Consider the following 24,507-nt stretch of genomic DNA (forward strand, 5'->3'; position numbering starts at 1 on the left):
GACCTTGGTGTTTGGAGTTAATCAAAGTAAAACATAAGAACTTGTCCAAGTAGTTCAAATACATAAGAAGTTGAGAAATACTTTCATCATTCAAAATGATCTTGTCTCCTCAAGAATTTGCTAATACTTAGTTTATATTTCTTGTTAAGTGTTTATGTGCATATCCAATCAAATCAAAACAACCAAAATATGTTCCTTCATTATTTATGCATTCACATATTCATATGATTCACTCTATTAGACAATTCCTTGTGGTTCGACATAACCCTATACTATACTACAATTGAATCTTGAAAGACGTGTAAATTGTGAAATAGTAAATTATCAATAAATTTATTTGTTGAAAACACATTTTAATTTACAAAATTGATGAAACTAACTTACTAACTTTTATTTATTGTTATTTACATTCCGCAATTTATTTATTCTTTAATACCAACCTTCCTTAAGGAAGAAGTTTGGTTTGTTAATAAAAGTAACTTGAAAGAGAGTAAATAAATAAAGGTCACTTAACTTTATTATTCTTTTGTTCTTTATTTATTTATTTGTTTCTAACAACTAACTAATCATCACTTTTGTACATTAGAATACCATTAAACTGGTGTTAGAATTTATTCCACAAACAGAGATGGAATTCAAAGGTACTTAATAATTATGGAATAGGGGATTGCTTCGATAGCATTGTACTGGCGTTAGAATTTATTCTAACAAAGCCGAGAGGGGCAAAGAAGAATAACTTATTCAAATGATTATTAGAAGTAAGTTGTAACTGGAATATTCTTGAAAGCATTATAACGACGTTGGAATTTATTTCAACAAAGTCGAGATGGCAAACAAAGAATAAAATTGAGTTCACTTACTTAACCAAATGAAGAAAACACACCGAAGAACAGAAAACTTTGCCTTTCAACAAATTGGCATCGTTGCCGGGGACAATTTGTTGAGGGAGAAAACTTCTAAGAAAAATATTACAACAAACCTTCACCATCAAAGAGATGAAAGTAGAAAAATCTTACAACAAACCTTCTCCTTTTCATGTGTCACTCATACTCTATCAACCCTTCTTCATCATTAATCTACTTTCATCTCTTTCATTTTCACAGAGCTATGTCTAACTCTAACTCAAGGAGGAACATGGGTCGTCAAAAGATTGAGATGAAAAAGATAACCAAAGAGAGCAACCTTTAAGTCACATTCACCAAACGTCGCAATGGGCTTTTCAAAAAAGCCAATGAGCTTTGCACTCTTTGTGATGCACAAGTTGCCCTCATTGTCTTCTCTCCTGCAAACAAGCTTTTCTCCTTTGGTGAACCTGGTGTCGATGCTGTCATTGACCGCTATCTCATGAGGGACCAACCTCAAAACTTGGAGAACATACATTTCTATAGGCTCACCGAAATGCTAATGTTCAGGAGCTGAATGAAATGATTAGTAGTATCAATGAAGCTCTTGAGAATGAGAAGAAATACAGTGAAGAGTTGGCTAAGCAAAAGAAAGGGGCACAAGAACAGTTCTGGTGGGCTGCTCCTATTGAGGAGATGAATGGAGACCAACTTGATCAATTCAAGTTGGCTCTTGAGAATCTGAAGAAGATTGTGCTTGGTGTTGTTGAAAGGCATAATATTGCTGATGTTGATGTTGCTGCTACTATTCCACCTCCTCATTTTTTTACTGGTGGCCCATCTTCTTCAAACAACGCTTTGCAACAACCACCTCAACAGTTTCCGGTGTATCCACCACCATCATATATGCTTCAGAATAACCCTACCTTCAACAATAATAATAACATGGGAGGATATGGACCTGTAGGTGGATTCTTTTGATCCACTTTATCCAAATCCATCCTAAAATATGCCCTATTTTTGTTTCCAAACTTTTTAATATTTCTAGTTCCATCTTTACCGGTTTCATAGTTCGGACTTAGGACTAGTAAGAGTTTGGATTTTCATTTTGTAGTTTGTCTTGTGATATTATCGCATGTCAGCCATAATTTGCATTGTTCTGCTGTTCTGCAAGTATTATTAAATAATGGGCATATTTCTTATTTATATTTCTAGATCTCTTTGAATAGTGCAAATTATGATAACATATTTAGGGCTTTGAAATTATAAATTATAGTACCAATTTAAATTTATTTATTTAGATATATGAAAGAGTCGTGTAGAATCACAAGTAAAAATTATGGTTGAGTTGACCTTAGAAATTATGAATTGAAAAAAAAAACAGAGACGATGATGATGAAGTTTCTTGTTTCATTTCATTTAAGTAGAGTTCAACTATTAGGAGTTTCATTGTTATTAGGGCATTGAAAGAGTACAAAACCACAAGTAAGGGATTGAAGATCATCTGTTTTAACTTGGTGTTCTTAATCCTATCATGCCCACTTATATCTAGAAATATGGATTAAATATATTTTTTTTAAATAATATTAAAATATAATGTTATTTTTTTATTTATTGACAAACACTCATTGATGCGGGATATAAATACATAAAGTTTAAGGGACAAAGAATCTCATTCCCAAGTAAAGCATCACATCTTGAACCAAAACTGAAGTAGTTCCAATGACATTAATGTTTCACTTATAAATTCTCTCTTTCATCTTCTTAAATCTAATGTGTAACTTCACACTTAGATATAGGAAGTCTTCCAATACTTTTAGTTTTGGTAGCTTCAAGTTGTCAATGCAAAAATTTCATGTAACTCTCAATGAAGGATTTATATATTTTATAAGAGTTGTAGATTCTATTAGGTGGACAAAGTATGCATATCCAAGTTTGTAAGATATTGTATCTCTATCTATCTATTAAGTTAGCGTTTTAAAGGGATTTCCATGGCTTATTGTAATTGAGATTACAATATTATTTTGGTTTTGAGAGTTTTATCATAACTTAAATTATAATTGCATTATATTAATCATTTTTTGCGTTATTTTTTTTACAATTATAGTAAAAGTAATATGATTTGAATCGCAATTTAAAATACCAATTTTAGTTGTTGTGTAATAAATACAATTTTAGATGATCGTAATTTGCTCAACACTTACCATGGATGGCGTCCTCTGTCCTAGGATCCATGTTTCACTCACAACCTATCCAATAAGAACTTGTCACATCGTTTGAAAATGTACATGTTAATTGTCCTCAATAAAAAAAATGCTAACGCCGTTAACATTTTACTACTTTCTCTTCTTTCATTTTTTTAACCTTTAAGGATACTGAACTTTCTCAAACCCTGTTTCACAGACTTCGGCTCCTCTGACATCACCCAGTTCCGGACGGCAGCCATGTCATTGGAACCATTGATATGGACTCGGGTGGGAGAGAAAAAGAACGACATCTGGAGGTTATCTTGAAGTGACCTTGGGCTAGGGAAGGCTGAGACACCAATATTGTGTTGGAACCGAGTGAGAGGATTAAGATCTAGAGAAGTCTGTGACAGTAGATGAACAAGGTCAAATGTTGCATTGTTGAAGTTGTTGGCTGAAATTATGGAGAAACAAGACACACGAAATATCACCCATTCATCTTATTTATTAAAGAAAAATAAAACCATTTAATTTTAATTAATCAGTAAAAAAATAAAGAATGGACCCACCATATATAACATGAAGAGAGACACTTCTTTCAATCTTTGTCACAGGCTCATGTTATTTGATGACGAAGATGAAGGGGTTTTACGGTAATAGTGACTGAGGAAGATGAAATGATGTTAACAATGTTAGTTTTGAAATTGTTAAAATACAAAATGATGTGTCATTTTAAATTACATTGCTAAATATAGTTGGTGGGGACATGATTTGACACAGGGTATTTAGATAGGTGATCTTTATCCCACTTACCAGGATCAGGATGTTACATAGGGATATGAGGATATGATTTATTCATGTGAGTAACTTCGACGAAGTATGATTTAAGCCATAAACAGTAAGGAAATGATACATGTGATTTCATTAGTTTGAATGCGGAACATAACTCCATATTTATAAATATTTGAATTACAAATAAACTATGACATAAAACTAAGTATATATACTCTAGCCAAAACTTCTTTAATATTAATACTAATATATAAAGTCAAAACATCTTTGGTAATTGTCCATGGTGTATTTTTTATTTTTCCAAACTTACCATGAATTAAAAGTAATATTATACTATTTTCAACTTCATGTTATTAATTGAATACATTCCATGAAAAATGAGTGAATTCAATAACCCGGTGATTTCTCCACGTCATAAAAAAACTACATATTATTACTAAAAAAATGTTTTTCCATCCCATTGTACTTCTAATTTTATATTCCTCAACCGAAGAAACAGATTTCTCAACTACAACTCGACAATAACATACTTTTCCTTGAGTTTTTGTTGTATCGTTCTATGTTCTCTATCACTTTGCCGGCAAAACCTATACATTAGTATTTGTTCTATTATTTATTTGTTAGAGTTAATGAATGATCACTTAAGGATACAAAAAAAAAGCATTAAAATGAATGAGATATTTTAGGAATTACCATAATCAAGCATTCAAAATGAATAATGTATTAGGATATTCTTTATCAATTAATAATTGTAACTAACTAGAGAAAATCAAGGAATAATGAATGCAACAATCAAAACCAATATGTCATGCATTCTATATATTGTACTATTGTTTTAAATGAAAATAATAAGAAAATGTATATTCCATATTCTTATATGGTATCAGATTCCAAAAATATTCCACGCGATCCTCTATGGCTGCAAGCGGCATTAAGCTTTCTCTTTTTTCACATGGAGCACAAATCTCCATCAAGTTATCTACCTCTAACTTCTTTGCTTGGAGACGACAAGTCATGTCGTTACTTGTAGGCATGAAATGCATTGGCTATATTAATTGCACCAGTTCTCCCCAATATGAGTTCAATACTAAAAATGGCCAGAAAACCTCAAATGCAACCTATGAAGATTGGTTTGCAAATGATGAACTAATAGTCAGTTTCCTCCCTGCATCCATAAATGAGTGTGGCAATGTTGCATTCTCCTCTTGTGACACTACTCACCATCTATGGTTGGCTATTGAAGCCAAATATGCAAATTTATCACGAGCTCATATGATATATCTCAAAAACTAGTTGTAGAAAAGTCACAAATGCTGTCAAACTGTGACTGAATTCTTGTTTAAGATCAAGCGTGTTGTTGATGAACTAGTAATATTAGATGCCAAAATATTTGACGATGATATTACTCTCTACATTTTAAATGGCTTGGGATCGGAGTATCACGACATTATTGTTACTTCAACTTTGAAGAACTACATAGCCACCTAATTGCTCATGAAGAATTTCTACAGAAAAGAAGATATATCACCACACATTGCTATCCCAACAAAAAAATTTCATTAAAAAAATGGACCACGAAATTATTGTGGACACAACACTTATCCTCATGGAGGTCATCATAGATCTATCCAGAATATGCATTCATCATCATTAAAGTCAGCCAATCCAAACCAGTCATTTCAATACCACCACAATAGCCCACATAATCACAATTTTAATTGGCCCCATTATCAAGGACCATCCTGAAATCAAAGACATTGCATTCCTCATGAAAATCGTCCTCCTCCATGTTGCCAATTTTATGGCTTTCCAGGACACATTGCCAAATATTGCCCACATCTTCTGCAATCAAGTCCTACTGCCAATTTTGCTACTGCAAATTCAAATTGGATTCTTGATAGTGGAGCAAATCATCATATCACACAATTCTTGAACAACTTAAGTCTTCACTCCAACTATGAAGGGCCTTCCTCAGTTACAATCGGAGACGACTCATGTTTAGCCATTATTCACATGGGTTCTGCACATATCTCAACTCCATCTACTATTTTTAATCTTAATAATGTTCTTTGTGTTCCAAAAGCAAGCCACTATTTAATTTCAGTTGCAAAATTTTGTCAACAAAACAATGTTTATGTTGAATTTCACCCTTTCTCTTTTTATGTGAAGGATCTCAAGACAGAGGCAACGTTGATGTGCGGTTCAACTAATGGTGACCTATACACCCTCCAACCTTCACACCCGACTCACCAACCAACCTTCAGGCATCACAGTCTCATAACAACTTCTAGCATGCTCGGTTAGGCCATCCTTCTCCTAAGACACTACATCAAACTCTCAAGACCTTCATCCCTTCCGATTCTCAACTTTTAGCACTACTTATACTTCATGTCTCTTAAACAAAAGTCACAAATTACCATTTCATGACTCATCCATAAAAATTACTACTCCATTTGAATTAATTTTTTCTGATGTGTGAGACCTTCTCCAATAACTTCTGTCAATGGATATCACTACTGTCTTATTGTTGTTGACCAATTCACCTGTTATACTTGGTTATATCCATACAAAAAAACTGAAGTTGTCACAAATTTTCCTCAATCTCAAAAAACTATTGAAACCTATTTTACATTCAAAATTAAATCTATTTACACTAATGGAGGGACATAATATATTAAATTAAAATCACATTTTTCTACACATGGTATTTCTCACTTCATCTCTCCACCATACACCCCCGAGCACATTAGCATAGCTCAAGGCAAGCACAGACCCAATATTACTGCTTTGCCTTTCAAACATTTATATATCTCATTAACAGAATGCCTACACCCATCTTGGTATCCAAACACCTTTTTATCACCTTCACAATAAACCTTTCTTATAAATATTTAAAGGTTTTTGGGTGTCTCTATTATCCCTGGTTACGTCCATATGCCACAAACAATTAGCCCCATGTAGTACATCATACGTCTTCTTGGGTTACTCTATACAATATCATTCATATATTTGTCTCAATCAAGGCAGTCAAAAGATACACATATATTGTCATGTTAATTTTGTTGAAGATCAATTCCCTTTCTCAACACCCAAAACAAAAACAACACCAAATTATTTATATGTACAACAAAATCTATTGCTCCCACTACCACAACCTAATATATCACCCTACTCAAAACTATCATTTGAATCATCAAATGTAAATCTCATTACATTACCTACTCACATAACCAACCAAACCAATTCTCTTATTCCTAATATCTCGCCCCATCCACATCGACTAATAATAAATGATCTCATGCCACTCCCCACTCCCACCAAACTAGCACACAAAACAACATTAACAATTCCACTTCACCTCCACCTACAATAATACCACATAACACCCCACCAATGGAACGCATGTCAACAACATCCTCTAAGTCCTCGAGACCATCTCACGGTCCATGCGCAACATACATAAACATAACAAAAAATTATTGTTGGTCACATAGCATGCTCTCCCATCATCACATTAACCCACATGTCTCTCAAAAGCAATGGCATCTCCTGAATGGCGTGTCGTCATGGTTACAGAGTTTAATACATTGATATAACAATCAAGCAATAAACAAGTACAACCTAACACTAGTTTATATGTGTTTCCATTAAAGACTTGGGCTCTATTCATTTTTTATGCGCGTTGAAGTCATTCCTACCATGCAAGGAAAGTTTCTTGGCTAACATAAATATATTCATGACATGCTTACCAACATGAAGATGGAAGATGCAAAGATTGTCCATTCCCCGATGCCCACCTTTCTCTACTTACTTGCTATGATGGATCTAGTCTAGAAAATAGTACAGAATACAAAATCATTATAGGAGCTCTCTAATATTTATCCATGACAAGGCCAAATATAACATACACTATAAATAAATTAGCATAATTCATGCAACATCCATCCTCTATACACTCTGCAACCTTGAAAAGACTTCTCATGTGTCTCAAAGCTACAATTTTTCATGGCCTCCACTTGAAGCGCTCCCCTTCTCGCACCCTGATTGGGCTGGAAATCGAGATGATTATAGTTCCACATATGCACATATTACATTTTATGGTGGTAATCTTATTTCTTGGAAATCTTTCAAAAAAAATAACTATTGCACAACCATCCACTGAAGCTGAATACCAAGTTCTTGCATCCTCATCCGCAGAAGTTCTTTGGTTGTCATCCCTACTTTCTGAACTACATACAAATTTAACCATTAGTCCTGCCATTTACTGTGATAATATGGGAGCTACTTACCTCACAATCAGTCAGGTCTTCCACAGTTGCATGAAACACATTGCCATAGATATTCATTTTGTCCGAGATCATGTTCATAATAACAAAATATGAGTCCAACATGTTTCCATTAAAGATCAACTTGTAGATTGTCTCACAAAACCATTGTCCAAACTGCAGCACCAAGATCTCCACTTCAAGATAGGTGTATCTAATGGTATCCTTATCTTATGGGGGCATGTTAAGGATAAAAAATCAAAGCATTAAAAGGAATGAAATATTTTAGGAATTACCAGAATTAAGCATTCAAAATGAGCAATGTATTAGGATATTCTTTATCAATTAATATTTGTATCTCACTAGAGAAAATCAAGGAATATTGAATGCAACAATCAAAACTAATATGTCATGCATTCTATATATTGTATTATAGTACTACATGAAAATAATAAGAACATATATATTCCATATTCTTATAGTACTAGTCATAATATGATACCTTTTTGGTTCCCCATTTTTTAACAAATTAAACATCTCTTTTGCTTTCATGTAACATTGAGAGGAAGAGGTGAATAAAGGAATTTATGCAACAAGTGTGTTTGACGAAATGCCTCACTCACTATATTTGGAGAGAGTATAAGACAATTAAACAAATATGAGTTCCCTGCTAAATTATGAGGCCATCTTCATTAACTAATTCAATTTCACTTCTAGATTCGTAATATAAATCGACAATAAATCAATTTTGCATGAGATTCTTTCATCACCATTTAGGCAGTTCAGATGATTATCAACTCAACCTAATATCACAATTATTAATAAGATGACGTAATACAATGCATGCCTCTGTTCTATGACAAGCACACTGACTTGATTTTTATGTTCCACTTATTAGAAATGGTTTCTTTAAGAGTTTCTATCTTTTGTGCTTCATATGATCATATTATTGTCTATTTCGTCCTCCATTATAGGGTATGGTAAGAATAACAATGAGAAAAAATATAATGTTGGTTGTTGTGTATGTCACTAAGTTTAATTATTTCATGTTACATATACAAAGCTTTAATTTAATTTTTTGGTGTTTTTATTTTTTTCAGAGTCTAGTGTTATTTTTGTTGAGCTTTTCTGTTATTTTTTGTTTGGGTAAGACACAAATTCAAAATATTATATTAAATAAATGTATCGTTTTAGGTGAGGCACAAAGTTCAATGCAACTTATGTACAGTTAGATAATCAAAGTTATCATTTTAAATGAATATATAAAGCTTTAATTTTTGTTGGTTATTGTTTTTGTTAAGCTGTTGTTTGTTTTTGGTTAAGATTAGATACAAATTTGAAGTAATATATACATCTCCTCTCTAATATGTTATTTCAAAAATCATGTATTAGATTGATAGTTATTGATATGAATTGTAAATGCAACTACATTTATGGAAGAAAAAAAGTTGTCATTTAATTGTTTAAAGAAAAGAACTTTTCGAACTAAGTCCGTTTTTATCACTCACTTCTAATTATGTGCTTATGTAGGAAGTGCTCCTTTCATGGCTATTATGTCTTTCATGGCTATAATTGTTGAGGGTATCTATGATCAACATTGCTGATGATATTTATGATACAATTATATTGAATAATTGTTGAGGGAATCCATGATTCAATTGTGTTAATTAGTGATTGTTGATAGCTTCTATGAACCCAATTGTTTTGATTCTAAATGAGATATTAGGATCTATTGATTGGTCCAGGCAGGGTAAATGAACTCTTAGTAGCATGAAGATATGCTTCTTTTCTGGAAATGGAGTAAGATGCTTCATACAAATCGGGGGCGTTGAATGAGGGGAAGACACCTCTAGCAGGCATGCTGTGTGCAAACTTTAAATCATGGACTGAAGGTTCAAGACTAGTAATGTCACATATGCAAATTGAATGTGATATTATTTTTGTGTGACTTATCTTCTAATTGATATTGTATAAGTTATAATTTGTCATTATATTATAAGATGCTATATTGTAATTATTAATCCTTATTACTATTATTTATGGATATTTTTCATACTCATGATAGCTATGAATGTCATAGTTTGAAGGTTTCTAAAATAGTGTTGCTGTGATTTTTATCTCACTATACTTAGTTTTTTTATATTTTTAGGTGAGATGTCTAAGGAGTTTGAGTTTAAACTATGAAGATCACGATCATGCACATGAATTATTTATAAATTAGTTTTTATTGTATAAGTTATTTTAGAAGATATCTGATGAGTTCAAGATGACTTGTGGACTATATTCTACCATTTTTAATATATTTTTTTAGTATTCAATGAAATTAAAGAGGTGAACTTTTTGAAGGAGATTATTCATGATTTAATAACTTTTAAGATTTTTAATATTCAATGAAATTAAAGAGGTGAACTTTTTGAAGGAGATTATTAATGATTCGATAACTTTTAAGCTTCCGCATAATAGTAATAATAATAATATTATTATTATTATTTTATTTTGTTATGAAAATTAGAGTGTTTAAATCAAGTGGCTCTTTTCGAATAATTTTCTCCTTTAAATATTAAGTCATGCTTTTACTTTGCAGGTAACATAATGCAAGAATTCAATCTAAAAGAAAACAGAAGAACAACTACATAGTCTTGAAAATGTTTGATAATGATGTTAATTCAAGAATTTCTTGCTTTCACTAAAAACATTGATGCTTAAGAAACACAATCTCATAACCTTTAATTTAGCTATTGAAATTGTTGATTTTTTACAATTCATTTTTTCACTACAGTAAGGTCGTGACCTTAATCTTGATGTATCTGTTCTTAAACCAATGTCCCCAATTTCTTGAAATACAAAGTGGTAATATCCAATTTCTTGGAATGCACTAGTTGTATAACACTTTTACGGTTATGTTGTTAGGCACAATCATTCTCAACAATATGGACACCTGAACCATTTGCATACAACAAATTGAAAGCTTTGACAAACTTATGTATCTAACATGAGTGACATAAATTAAATGCGTATACTACTATCCTAAACCATTACTACGCCATATATCATAATTAACAAGGATCATCCATCAACGTAATTTTGAATGACATTGTTGAAAACGAGGTGGAAGAACATCCACAACACATACTTTACAAGCGTTGTCAATGTGGGTAACTTCAACAGCACATTCTTGAAACAGCATTGTTGAACATCAGTAACGCTAGCGCTGACTTGAATGAGTTATGTTTAACAACATATGTGATATGAAGCGTTGTTAATGTACTTCTATTCCACATCGTAGCTTTCAATATGCGCTGTTGAAGATGACATAGTGATGAACAATATATTACACACTATTCATAACCTTAATTTAGCATGATTGATGATTTTTGGTGCCTAATGGACTTTGTTTCACATGATTTAATGTTTTAGACTTTATTGGACTAATATTCCTAAAATGAGTTAATTTGGGATTATTTAGCCTCATTAAATCTATTATCATTTTCTGATCATATTTGGCACCAATGACATTTTAGGCATTATGGAAGTGGTGAATATGTGTTGAAGTGAAGATTGTATTTTTATTTTGGGACTTTTTATTTGTAAATTCGGTTTTAGTTTTGGGCCCATTGTTTAGGGCCCATTTTTTGTTTTAATCTTTGTAAAAGAGGGAACCCGAATTCTACTCTCACTCTCTACATTCACTCATTTTTAGAATTTCGTTTCCCCTCTTTTGCTATGCTAGGGTTTCACATTTTCCTTATTTTCGGTTTTCATTCATCTTCTTCATTTTCGGTTTGTATCTTCCACCGAATGGAAGACTAAACTTGTAGACTAAATTCCTTTGGTAATGTATCACAACTCTTGACGTTTTGTTATTAATGCATTTTCGGTTTCTTTATTGTTGATTTCTTCTATCTTAGAAACTGGTTTATGAGTTTATCTTCGCTTAGTTGATTTACTCTCTAGTGCATGAATGCTTAGTTCGTGTGAATTTGTTAATCGTTTTATGCTTATGCTGATTTCACTTAGTTAGAGGCTTATGTTTTGGAACTTTGAGTTGATTATCGCTTAGTTAGTTGGTTCTTAAGAAATTTGGAAGTTAATGGTTGGAATCTGAAAATAATCAATTAAAACCAAGGATTGAGTTGTAAACAAACGAACCAAAGGAATTTATCTGTTTCATTACATTGCTTAACTATTGTTTCTGAATTTGATTTATGTTCATACTATCCAACGACAAAAAAACCCTTGTGTGTGTGTGAGTATAAGGTTTTTGAAACTTTGCTTGAAAGATAATCCTTGGGAAACGACCTAGGAGTCAGTTCCTAGTAGTGCAGTTTTTAGTTGTTATATTATTTGTATCGGGTACAGCCTCGATCAAATTTGGCGTAGCTACTAGGGATTATCAGTTCTTGTCAAAGGTTCTTAGTATAGTTTAGTGTGTGTCTTAGAATAACCATTTTGTTTGGGTTTCAAAATTTGTCTATAGCATTCACTGTTTGTTGTTTACTGTCTTGTTTAGCTATTTGTTTGTTGGTTGATTCGGGTGTATGTTGGTTAATATAGTTGTGGTTGGAATTTTTGCATGAAGCTTTATTTCCACACTTATTTCATCACATATTGAATACTGGATGCATCATAGTCAATCGCTTTGCTGCTGGTTGTGAGATACAAAAAAGTAGTGACTAGTTTTACTGTTAATTTTCTATTTTTTGCATAACTTTGGAACCGTTAACCAGAATTGGACATATTATATATTCATTTGTAGTACCTTTTTTGGCAGGGGAAACACCGTCATCTAATAGTTTACCATGGAAAATAGGACACTTTTGATTAGTTGAAGTCTACCTACATAGCTTAGAAGTTTAGTACTCTAGTCTTTCAACCTTATAATGATTCTTTCTGTCAATAGGGAATAGAGGTTCACTATGAGTTTTTTCCTAGAGAGTGGGACATCAGAGTATTTAAAAGGTAGGGAACTCATACTAAAACCAGTAGCTTGATTGATGCATTCTTATAGTGGTAGATCCACTCCCCCAAATTAAACTTTGCATTTTGGATGGCTGGCTTTTAGTCTTGTGTTGTTTGAGAATTGATTGAACTTTTCCATGATAAGTTCCGCAGATCTTTGGTCCCATTTGCTAAATTAGAGGAGGTCATCAGCAAAGCATATATTTGTTATGCCTAATTGCTCACACTTGGGGTGGAAGTTAAATTTGTGCTCATATTTAGCTCTTGAATTACCCTCTGCATATATTCCATGATTAATAAAAAAGAAGGCGTGATATGAGATCACCTTGCCTCAAACCTCTCATAGCTTACAAAACATCAAAAGGAGTACCATTGATTGAATATCTATATGACACTCCTAACACACACCATGGTCCATCTAACAAATTGATGAGGAAAGCCAAGCTCAATCATTATGCTCTCTAGTGTATCCCAATCAACTGTATCATAAGCCTTTTGGATGTTCATTTGTATCATACATCTTGGAGATAATAATTTCCTACCATACCCTCTCACTAGTTCTTAGGCTAGGATGATTTTTTCATGAATGATTATACGAGGAACAAATGTTGATTGACTTGCATCCACCACATGTTCAATAATTGTGCCCAACCTTTTAGTATAAGCTTTCATTGTTGAAGAACTCATTGATAGCCTTCAACGCATCTTCTCTAACAACAACCTAGGTTGCTTTGAAGAAGTGGGAGCTATAGTCATCAATATTAGGGGCTTTGTTGTCCCCATGCTTTGCAGGGCTTCCAGAACCTCTTTTTCATTCATACTTTGAGTCAAACTACTTGCCATTTCTCAATTGACGCATTTACCATTTCTCAAGGCTATATAATTCCCACATTTTCTTTGGGTAGTGGTTGTACCCACCAGGTTTGCATAGAAGGATAACACTTTTTTCATGGTTGTCTACAGCGTAGAGAGTACATTTCCCTCATAAGTTATGATACGAACCCACCATGGCCCATCAAAGAAGATGAGCTACATGGGCTAGGAAGGCCCATGATCAGGGCCAATGCCGAGAAGGCACACCAAACTCTCAACCAACAAGTAGGAGTCATGATGTATATAACAAATCCCAATGAAGATGCCAAGCCAATATATTGCATCAACCTTGAGGAAGAACCTCGTTAAGGCCACAACCAATGAGGGGAAGCATGACATTTTCGGAGTTGCATTCAATAAGTGGGGACCCATCTTCCCACATGCAGAATTAGGATTTCTTTTCCTTGTTGAAATAAAACAATTAAATTATTTATTTGGTTTATAATAAGGCCATTAATAACCAAGACTTGTTTTAAATTTGGCCATGTGCCACGTGCTTTATTACCATATGGGAATAGGTACAAATAAATGTGGACTTCGAATATTTGGGTGTGAAGATCAATCAAGAGTTATGGCAAATTCTTTCCATATGAAGATAAGCGTGCAACACAAGGAGGGGAATTCAAATTCAAAAATGATTCTTGTTCATAAGTGAGTCGTGTGGAATGATTCGAAGTTGCCATATTGGGATCAAAGATGTGTGTCCATCATCAAGTCAAGAAGTTTCTTTCCACATCAAGTTTGGCGTGAAACACAATGGAATAATTCAAATTCAAAACTTAAATTTATTTCCTTAAAGAAGTCGTGAGGTAAGATGGATTCCTTCCATAATGAGTTCAAATACATATGGTATAATTTGTACATTAATTGGTCAAGATCATAAAAGAATGTGTGTAAGGCAAGAGGAATTCAAATTCAAATACTCAAGGATTCTTTCCTTAATAAGGTAAGCATGGCTGAACACAAATTGGGATGTGACTAAAGCTTGCCATAAAGAGACAAGGATGTGTGATCATCATCAAAACCAAGAGGATTCTTTCCCTAATAGCCATGTCGTAAAATAAACCTTGCCTTATTTAGACAAGCCAGATGGAGAAATGAATTCCTAGCATATTTGGAACCTAGGTCGTGGAATGAATTCAAATTCTTTCCTAAATGGATACAAAGACACTAGTGGCACAATTATGTCTTGCCTTACTCATGGAGCAGCCGAATCAACCTTCAAAACATGCCTAAATCGACAAGCTAGGCATCTCCCTTACCTTCCATATTGGAGAGGTGGTCAAATATCAATTAGGAAATGATTTATGGGCACAAAAATTCGTCATTTCTAGAGTATGATTATAAGTTGCCATATTTGGATCAAAGTCGTGCGTCCATCATGGAGGGGAAAATTCAAAAGGGATTCTTGTTCATAACTGAGTTGTGTGGTATGATTATAAGTTGCCATATTTGGATCAAAGTCGTGCGTCCATCATCAAGTTAGGTGCTGAACACAAGGGGAAAATTCAAAACTTGAATTTCATTCCTTAAAGAAGTTGTGTGGTAAGATGGATTCTTTCCATAATAAGATCAATTCCATGTGGTATAATTTGTACATTAGTTGGCCAAGATCATAGAAGAGGGCGTGTAAGGCAAGATGAATTCAAATTCAAATACTCAAGGATTCTTTCCTTAAAAAGGTAAGTGTGGCTAAATAAAAATAGTGATGTGATTAAAGCTTACCATAAAGAGATAAGGCTGTGTGATCATTATCAAAACGAAGAGGATTTTTTCATTAAAAGCCATGTGGTAAAATAAACCTTGCCTTGTTGAGACAAGCCATGTAGAGGAGTGATTTCCCATCATATTTGGAACCTAGGTTGTGGAATGAATTCAAATTATTTCCTAAATAGATACAAACACAATGGTGGCACAATTATGTCTTACTTAACTCATGGAGCAACCGAATCAACCTTCAAGACTTGTCTAAATTAACAAGTTAGGTGTGTCCCTTACCTTCCATATTGGAACCAAGGTCGAATATAAATTAGGAAATGATTTATGGGCACAAAAACTTGTCTTTTCTAGAATACATTGTACTTGGACATTTCATGTAACTTGGCCAAAAATTCAAGAGCCAAACCATTATCATGTGGAGCCATACTTGGTCAGCCACACCTATTTGTTAGCCAAACATGGCATTGAGAACTTAACTTGATTTTTATTTGGAAACAATTCCTTCTAGCTGAGAATTTCTCCTAGTTACTTGGTTGGACCAAGACCCAGTTCTTATCAAAGTTCATTCCTTGTGGCGAAATCTATTGGCTTATGAAGGACCAAGCACGAATAATCCATACATAATCCACTCAAACTCATTCCATTCTCAACATTTCAAACACAAACTGAAATCAATCACATACAAAGCCATTCACAAATACAAAGTACTTACAAGCAAGACGATCAACAACAAAACACATATCCCATCAAGAAGGTTTATATCAAATTATCAGTTGATACATACCCTTATTTCTAGACTTGTCTTTCACTGTTGCATGGAAGAAGGAGTTGTTCCCATCCCCTAGTTTTAACCACTCAATCTTTGATTTCTACCTCAAGACTTCCTCCTCAGTCTACTAGCAGTGTATGGTTAAAATATCACTGTATATTTTTTCTTGGCCTCTATTTAATCTATACCTTGCTGTCATTATTTGCTCAGGGATAGTGGAATACCTTTTCCCCAATAACCTCATGTTAGCCTATAATCTATTAAATTTCATCCTCAAGAATACATGGGACTACCTTTCATACAAGATTCCCAATTTTATTTAACATGGCTGAGGAAGTTAGTCTCCTTAATCAAGAAATTTAGGAATCATAACATATGAACTTGAGCATTGTTTCCCTTATTTGTAGTCTTGACCGATATAGGGGTATGATTTGATATGCCTGGAGGACCTCAATCTTATCTTGATATTGTTGAAACCAACCCACATTACGAAGCACTCTATCAATTCTACAATATATGACTCCAACCATGTGTTTGTAAGACCATGTGAAGTGAGGACCATGAACATCTGCCTAAAAGAGACCTACTCATTGCATCACGTTCTCCATGTCAGCATATTGATGATGTTGCACCCGACTACCTCCACACTTATCATTTACACTCAAGACATTATTGAAATCCCCATGTATAATCCAAGGTACTACAAATTCATTGGAAATTTGAGCAATATCTCTCCATAAGACCTTCCTATTCTGAAGTGGGTTTTGAGCATAAATCACAGTTACCCAGCTTCTGAAAGTTCCATCAACATTGAAAACACAAAGTCGCAGTAATTGATTGTTAGATTGGATTAATTATAACTTCACCGTTTTACAGTGCCAAAGGCATCAGATCCTACCATTATCATGATTTGTATAGTTCTCAAAATAGTTCAAGTGGTGATCAAAGCATCTTCTCACCTTAGTTGCGTCATTACTTTTAGCATGTGTTTCTACCAGTAGGGAAATTGACACATCTAAGGACCTGAGACGGGAGCTAATCTCATGGTGTCTAGCCACTTTATTCAGCCCCCTAACATTCCATGAAAAAATCATGGAACTCTTTGGTTCTCCCCTTCTATCTCTTCTCCAATGTGTAGGGGGTATCCATTGTGACATTGTAATGTTCCATCATCACCCCCAGGAGGGGGAGATTTCCCTTTGTCCATTCTACCACTACCAATAGTAATCCAAGGTTTTTTCTTGTTGTGGCTTAGCTTCACCTTTCTTATCCCCAATTTCCCCTTTAGAATTCATTGGAAGGTCTTCTATTTTATTTTTCTTGATCTTGTGCTTGGGTTTGGGCTGAGGCTTAATGCATTTGGGTATATTCGTTGCATAGTCATGCCCAATTGAGAGGGATTTTCTACAGTATTGTGGTTTCCACTCATACTCAATCTTTTATTCAAGCTTCATTCTTCATTGATCTTTAATGAGAATACTTTCCTCTAATATGGATGTAATGTCAAACTCAACCAACATTCTTGCATGTGTCACCCATTGCACTGCCAATTTTTGAGATGCTCTTTTCTCCCCAAAGGTGTAGAGACAGTTGGGAAGCTTAATCAAAATGGGTAGTAATCTTAATAAGTCCTCTTTCAGTTCAAAGTCAGGTACCCATTCATGTAAGTACATAAGTATACCATATATGGAATATGATCCTCTAGCTAATACCTCATCTTTGTCTTGTCCATTTTTTAAGCGAATAACAAAGTAGCCATTCTCATTGTAGTATAATTCTGGTAGAGCAATGAAGCTTTATACCTTTTCTATGAAGTTTTTCACCGAATTCATCGAGAGGTCTTCCCCTAAGGCATGTATGATCAGTGCATCCTCCCATAATTTTAATTTCATTGCAACATCCTCCTCCTCTATCTGTATTTCAATCTCACCATCGGCAATAGTTAGGGGATAAAACCAATTGATAGTCCTCTATTTGGGATCATGTTCTCCTTTATTACTTCCACCCATGGATGATGTAACTTTCTTTCCTCTATTTCATGCTCTTCTATACCAACAACTTGAGAATTTGTCATTGTCTTTACCGATGACGTCGATCTATTTTGTTGAGGGTTTATTGGTGACCCCTTTTCTGTTGTACGTGTTTCTCTTGTCCATCTTGATTTCATACATTTTTTCTTCAGAGTATTGTTTGTGGGTTCTTTGTAGGGCCAAGGGACTAGGCATCACTGCCTTCTTCCTCGATTGGCTGGCACACTTGTATACCATGGAACCTAATCTGTTAGAAATAAATTTAATTTTTGTTTGAGTTTGTGTTTATGTAGTGTGATACTACCATTTAATTTATGTTTGGGTTGAGAGTGCTAAAGTGGGGGTGATGATAATGGTGATGACATCGAGATAGTGTTGAAGTTGTAGTGATGGTAATGATTGGAAAGAATGGACTTTAATCTTATGCGTTAAAGATGAGATATTCTTATATGCTCTAATATGCATCTTTGGCAAATAAGTCTTCGATAAGGTCTTTTCAGGCTTGTACTATTGCCTCGCAAAGGGTTTCAAAGGAAATAATATAAGGCTAAAAATATGTATTTCTCATGGGTTATGGTAAAAATGACCTAAGATTAAAGCTAAAATATTTTTATGAACATTTCCTTTTTCCATCATTAATATTGCATTTTGCTTTGTCATAATTTTTGCCTGAGATATTAATTAAGAATTCTTACTTGCCTTTTTCTGTATAATTTTCGCTATTTTTTCACTTTAATCTAGGAATGTTCTCTTATCTTTCAATCACATATTCTCTTATTCTTTAATAATTGAATGTCAAGAAAAACATTTAAAAAATACCCTCCTCGGGCTATTGACATATTGTGGGTTATTCAAAAACAATCTCATTCCATAACGTCTAGATTCAAATGGGTAACTAAAGATATCTTATTAGTGTTTGGGAATTACAAAGAATCCTTGTGTCATTATAAATATTTGCATGAAAAAATACATCATTTTAGTCTTATATTTGCGTCATCCTCCATTTTATGTTTGAATTAAATATCTCATATTAATGCATGTATTAATTTACTTGAGTTTCTTTTGTTGCATTTTTGGGTAAATATGAGATGTAATATCGAATGTCAATTTGCATGATCAATATATTAATATGTACTTTTAAAAAAATACCCATTTGAAAATAAACCTTTATTCATGGGAACATAGGCGGATGTGAGAGTGATTGACCTTAACAGTCTTCAAGTGAGGATAACTTTTCAAATTGATCCTTATTTGAGCAGGGGTAGGAGACATTTCCTTATCATGTGCAACATATTTAGCTCATGTAGCTACTCACAATTTGAGATTCTCTCTATCTTCTTGGACTGCTTCATGTTCAATCATGATTGCTATCAGTCGAATCAAAAAATGATGCTCTTAAAATCAAAACTCAACTTGTAAGTATACTTAGCAATGAAATCACAAATTGTATGTAGAACAAGTGTTCTTGTAACACCATGAAAAATCGATGTATTTTATTAACTATTTATTTTAACAAATATTAGTTTTAGAAATTAATCGGTAATTATATAGGCTAAGCCGTAGTTGAGTGTTAGTCATTTTTTGTGAATTCCTATTTTGTGGTAAATTTTCGTAATTTCCTGTGATGGAAAGTTTTTGCACTGCTGTCGGGACCAAATTCGCCCGAATTCGACCCGATAACGTGTTTTTGAGTTTTTTAGCTCAGAATCAAATTCCGATTGCACCATTGGCTTTAAAATATTATTTCGAGTCAAGATAGACATCAAGTTTGTCAATGACGCATTTTTAAATATGTTTCACTTCGAATTCTATGTTCGAAATTATAACCGCAAAACCGAAATCGGAAGATTTTTAATATCCAGTTGAATATTAGCCAATAATACTCGAACATGATTGAAGCGCGAATATTTCGCTGAAGATGTCACTTCACTTTCATGAGTGAACCTTGCTTGTCAAGCAAGCAAAAATACTCACCTTTTGCACAAAATCCCTTAAACCCTTCATATACACATTGCACCATTTATTCTTTGAAAACCTTTGGTTTGCCCCTCCCTAAATCTGATTCATTGTACTTAAAAGACCCCTCTAGTTAGAAAACCCTTAGCATCACTCTTCTCTCTTCTTCATTCTGATTTGCTCAAGAACTCCAAGGTTGAGTTCTTATTTCTTCGTTCTTAATCTCTTAGAAATCTAACTGTTAGTTATTTACGAAATTTGAGTCTGATGTTTATATGCATGTTATGAATATTTTGAACCGTAGAAAATTTCTAATAATCTCCCTAACTCTTGTTTTACTCAAGAACTCGAAAAATGGGTTTTCGTGAATTTAGAAATCGTTATTTTTAAACCATGAAATATTGTTGTTCATAGGGTTGTTTTGGTTTTTGTGTTTAGTTTCAATGCATTCAAAGTCAAAAAAATCTATGCATTCACGTAAAGGAGATCAACCACGCTACAATCCAAGGTGGGGGAGAATACATCGTGACATAGTGGTGTTCGAATATGACACCTAGATCTACCAACTACCTCAAAAGTTGGGAGCTATATTTCTTTTTATTTAGAAACCCATACTTAACTAACTGATTGTATGTCTCGATTAAGTACTGATGATTTCTTAAGCTGTATGCACTAGGATAAATTAAAATATCAAGTATTGTGGTAGTTATCCATGAAGGAATACCACTCGAGAAACTAAAAGGTGTAGGGATCGAAAACAACAGATATTTTTGATCCGGTGGCCAAAAAGGGCGAGGAAGTTGTCCAGGCTGCTGGACCCCACGCCTGGGTGAGGCTCCTTCGCTTGGGTGAGGAAGAAATAGTAGCCTTGGTCCCTAATTGTTGTCTAGGAGAGCCAGCCTTGCTTGAGCGAGTGGTTCTCACCTGGGTGAGGGTCAGACAAGGTTTTCGCTTGTTCTGGGCAATTCTAGTCGCCTGAGCGGTAGTATCTCGGTGGGCAAGACCCAGAGGGTGATTTTGACCAGTTTTTCGTGGATTTTTCGCTTGAGCGACAGTCCCTTCACTTGAGCGAGAGCCATGCAAGGAATTGAGTCTGCTTTGAGAAATTATCGCTTGAGCGACAATCTCTCGCTTGAGCAAGAGACATGTAATGTTTTGATTGCTTTTGATTGGTTGATGGCTTAGAAAATAACCCAAGCTTGGGTGAGAAGTATATTTAATAATTGGGAGAGATCGTGGCTCGAACGAAGAGCCTAATGCCCAAACCGACAAACTTATACTGTTACTTTTGTTCTTGCGCCTTATGCAGGCAAGGATTCTAATGATGATGTCATGAGCAACGTGATGCCTAAAAAGGATTACATGATACCACGTAGTGAGGTCGTCTGACGGTAAGAGGCTTGGCCATGTGGCCATCCAGGATAATTCAGCGAGGGTTCGTATTGGTAGGGATGTTAAGATCGGATCCCACAAGAAGCATTCCTTTGGAAGATGTCTTAGGACGGGCCGATCGCTTTAAAATAATGATTAAAAGATTTAATCGGCTAACCTCAGTTAGTGTGCATACTCATTATGAATAACAAAGTAGTGGAGAGGAAATTTACAGGAGACAAACGAGCCTCGTGATGTTGAGAGAGACGACGATGGTGGTGATTCATGAGGCAAGTCTTCAGGGAGAGTCTAGGTGAGACGAGTCCCTTGTATTCCTGGGATGAGGTATTCTGTTGGATCGGATAGTTCTCACAGCGCAAACTAGGCAATCTCTAATAACCTCTCTTTGCAATCATGATCAATGAGAGGATGCCCATAAAGTGTTTGATATGGCACCTTCCTAAAATGGACAGTTCTTCAGAACTAACCGATCATATATCCTTGCAAGGAATAATTGTTGGTGCGTTCAAATCAGCTTGTTATGAAACCTATACTCTTGATTATTTTTTAATAGTATATTGGGAGAATATTGGTGTAAGGATGGATGAAATAAGCATAATATTCATACATTGAGACCATGGATATTGATCCTCATGATCCATGTTATAACATCATTCATCATTGTGCATTATATCTGTGATCTATATTGTGTATATTATACGCGTCTGTCTAGATGCGATATTGTAATTCCACGCCGTTAATGAATAATATTCATTAGATGTCTTACTCTCTTTTCTTTTCTTTCTGCTTGTCCTCGGTGTGCGTTCTTTTTTAGATGGACCGTACCGTGAGAATTCAGAGCTACCGATTCTCGATGTCCCAGAAGGGGACATGGAGTAGTGACAGACACCAATACACCTACACGGGCCCTTGTGCCTTAGAGGTGGAGATGGTTTGTGATGGCTCTACGATGCGCTTCCCTTCAAACCATGCAGACTTGGAGGCTTCTTTCACTTTACCTGCTCGGAGATTTGCACATGTTGCCCCATCTATTTAGTCTGTGATTCCTCATGGACCCACTGCTATGGGACCATCTACTAGGAGACGGAGTTGGGACGACGATCTCAATTCCCCAAGAGGAAGGAAAACTGCTCGACGCATGATGCCTGATCTCTAGGCAGATGCAGGAGTGGGAAATAAGTCATAAGGTGCGTCCAATGACCTAGAAGAGAAGATGGAGGCTGAAGAGGAGGAGCTAGAAGCCGAAGAGGACGACTGTGTGGTGTTAGTCTATATAGAGGACTTCATTGAGGTGGTGGACCTCTCCTCCGATTCTGAGACGAAGGAGGACCACACCTGCTAACACTGGAGCTAGTCACTAGTAGTCATTTCCATTTCTAGTCGCCCTTGAGGTGGGTATCTTTCCTTGAGGCAAGTATCTGTGTAGGGTACTCTTGATGCTTTGAATAAATCAGTCTATTGTGTATATTTTCAGTTTGGACAAGGATTGCTTCTGCTTTGTTTTTGTATAAACATTTTCAGTTATTTCCAATAAAGAATTATTCCACGATATATTAAGTGGCTTTAGGTTACCATTAGGTAACGATCGTTGTCTTTTCCGCAATATAGGTTACTTAACGTGATGTCCCGAAAAGGAGTCAAATGTAAAGGGAAGAGTTTTAGATTACAAAAAAAATTACCCATTTTTGGACAATATTGTTGGAGTAATTTTCGGGGCATTACAAATTTTGTATGCATGAAATGGAAATATTTATTTTTTTAATCCATTTGACATGTATTAAAATGAAATCTGTGATTTAAATTATGTATGAAATACAAGTAATGCTAACCTTGAACATATGCTACTTAAAAATGCATGACATGCATATGAGGATAAATTTGATTTATTTTTGGATGTAAGAATGATATAAGAATGTACATTTTATGCTTATGTTGCGTGATATGTAGCTAAGAAATGCATGTAATTTTTTCTAAAATGCATGGGAGTTTCTAAAAAATGTAATTTGTGACACATATGTTTTGTAATGCATGAATGTAATGATCAGATGATATGTTTTGGAATGCATGAGACAACTTTATTGTAATAATAAATGAGAATATTTAAAGCAATAAAGGAAATGATACGGTGAGATAGAGAATTAGAATGCATGATATGATAATGCATGAAATGCAATGCTTGAATGCTATTTTTTATGAATGGATGCATAAATAAATAAGTATATGAATATATGAACGATGTTTTTAGGTTGATGAATGTATGGATGATATACTTTTTACTTTTCGAATGGATGAATGTTTGAATTGTGTATTTTTTTAATATATGTATGTATGAATGGGTGAATGTTTGAATTATATATTTTTGAATGTATGAATGAATGCATAAGTGAATGAATATACATTATTTTTTATTTATTAGATGATTTAGCATTATTTGTTTTTTGGTGTTTTTCTTCTTTGTTTTTTAGGAGCTCAATGAAAGTGCAAAGTCTCAAGGATAGTACTAGCAATGTTTTGCCTATGTTTTGATGAAGACAATGTTCTATTAAAGCTTGAAGATGGCTCAACAATCAACATGCCTAATGCTCATTTGGTCATATCTAGACTAGGATATAAAATAGAGTCATTATTCTAACTGAGTATAGGTGACGCCATCTTAATTGTCATATCAGATCCATGAAACATATCATCTACTTAATTGTATGTTCATGCATCAATCATACATGT

The 24,507-nt window shown here is 34.3% G+C and overlaps 1 pseudogene; it reads left to right on the top strand.

Moving 5' to 3' along the window:
* The first annotated feature begins 1,082 nt into the window (after positions 1–1,082).
* LOC109339898 lies at positions 1,083–1,823 on the top strand (annotated as a pseudogene).
* The last annotated feature ends 22,684 nt before the right edge of the window (positions 1,824–24,507 follow it).

Source organism: Lupinus angustifolius, unplaced genomic scaffold, assembly GCF_001865875.1.
Source record: "Lupinus angustifolius cultivar Tanjil unplaced genomic scaffold, LupAngTanjil_v1.0 Scaffold_119_24, whole genome shotgun sequence".
Lineage (NCBI taxonomy): Eukaryota > Viridiplantae > Streptophyta > Magnoliopsida > Fabales > Fabaceae > Lupinus > Lupinus angustifolius.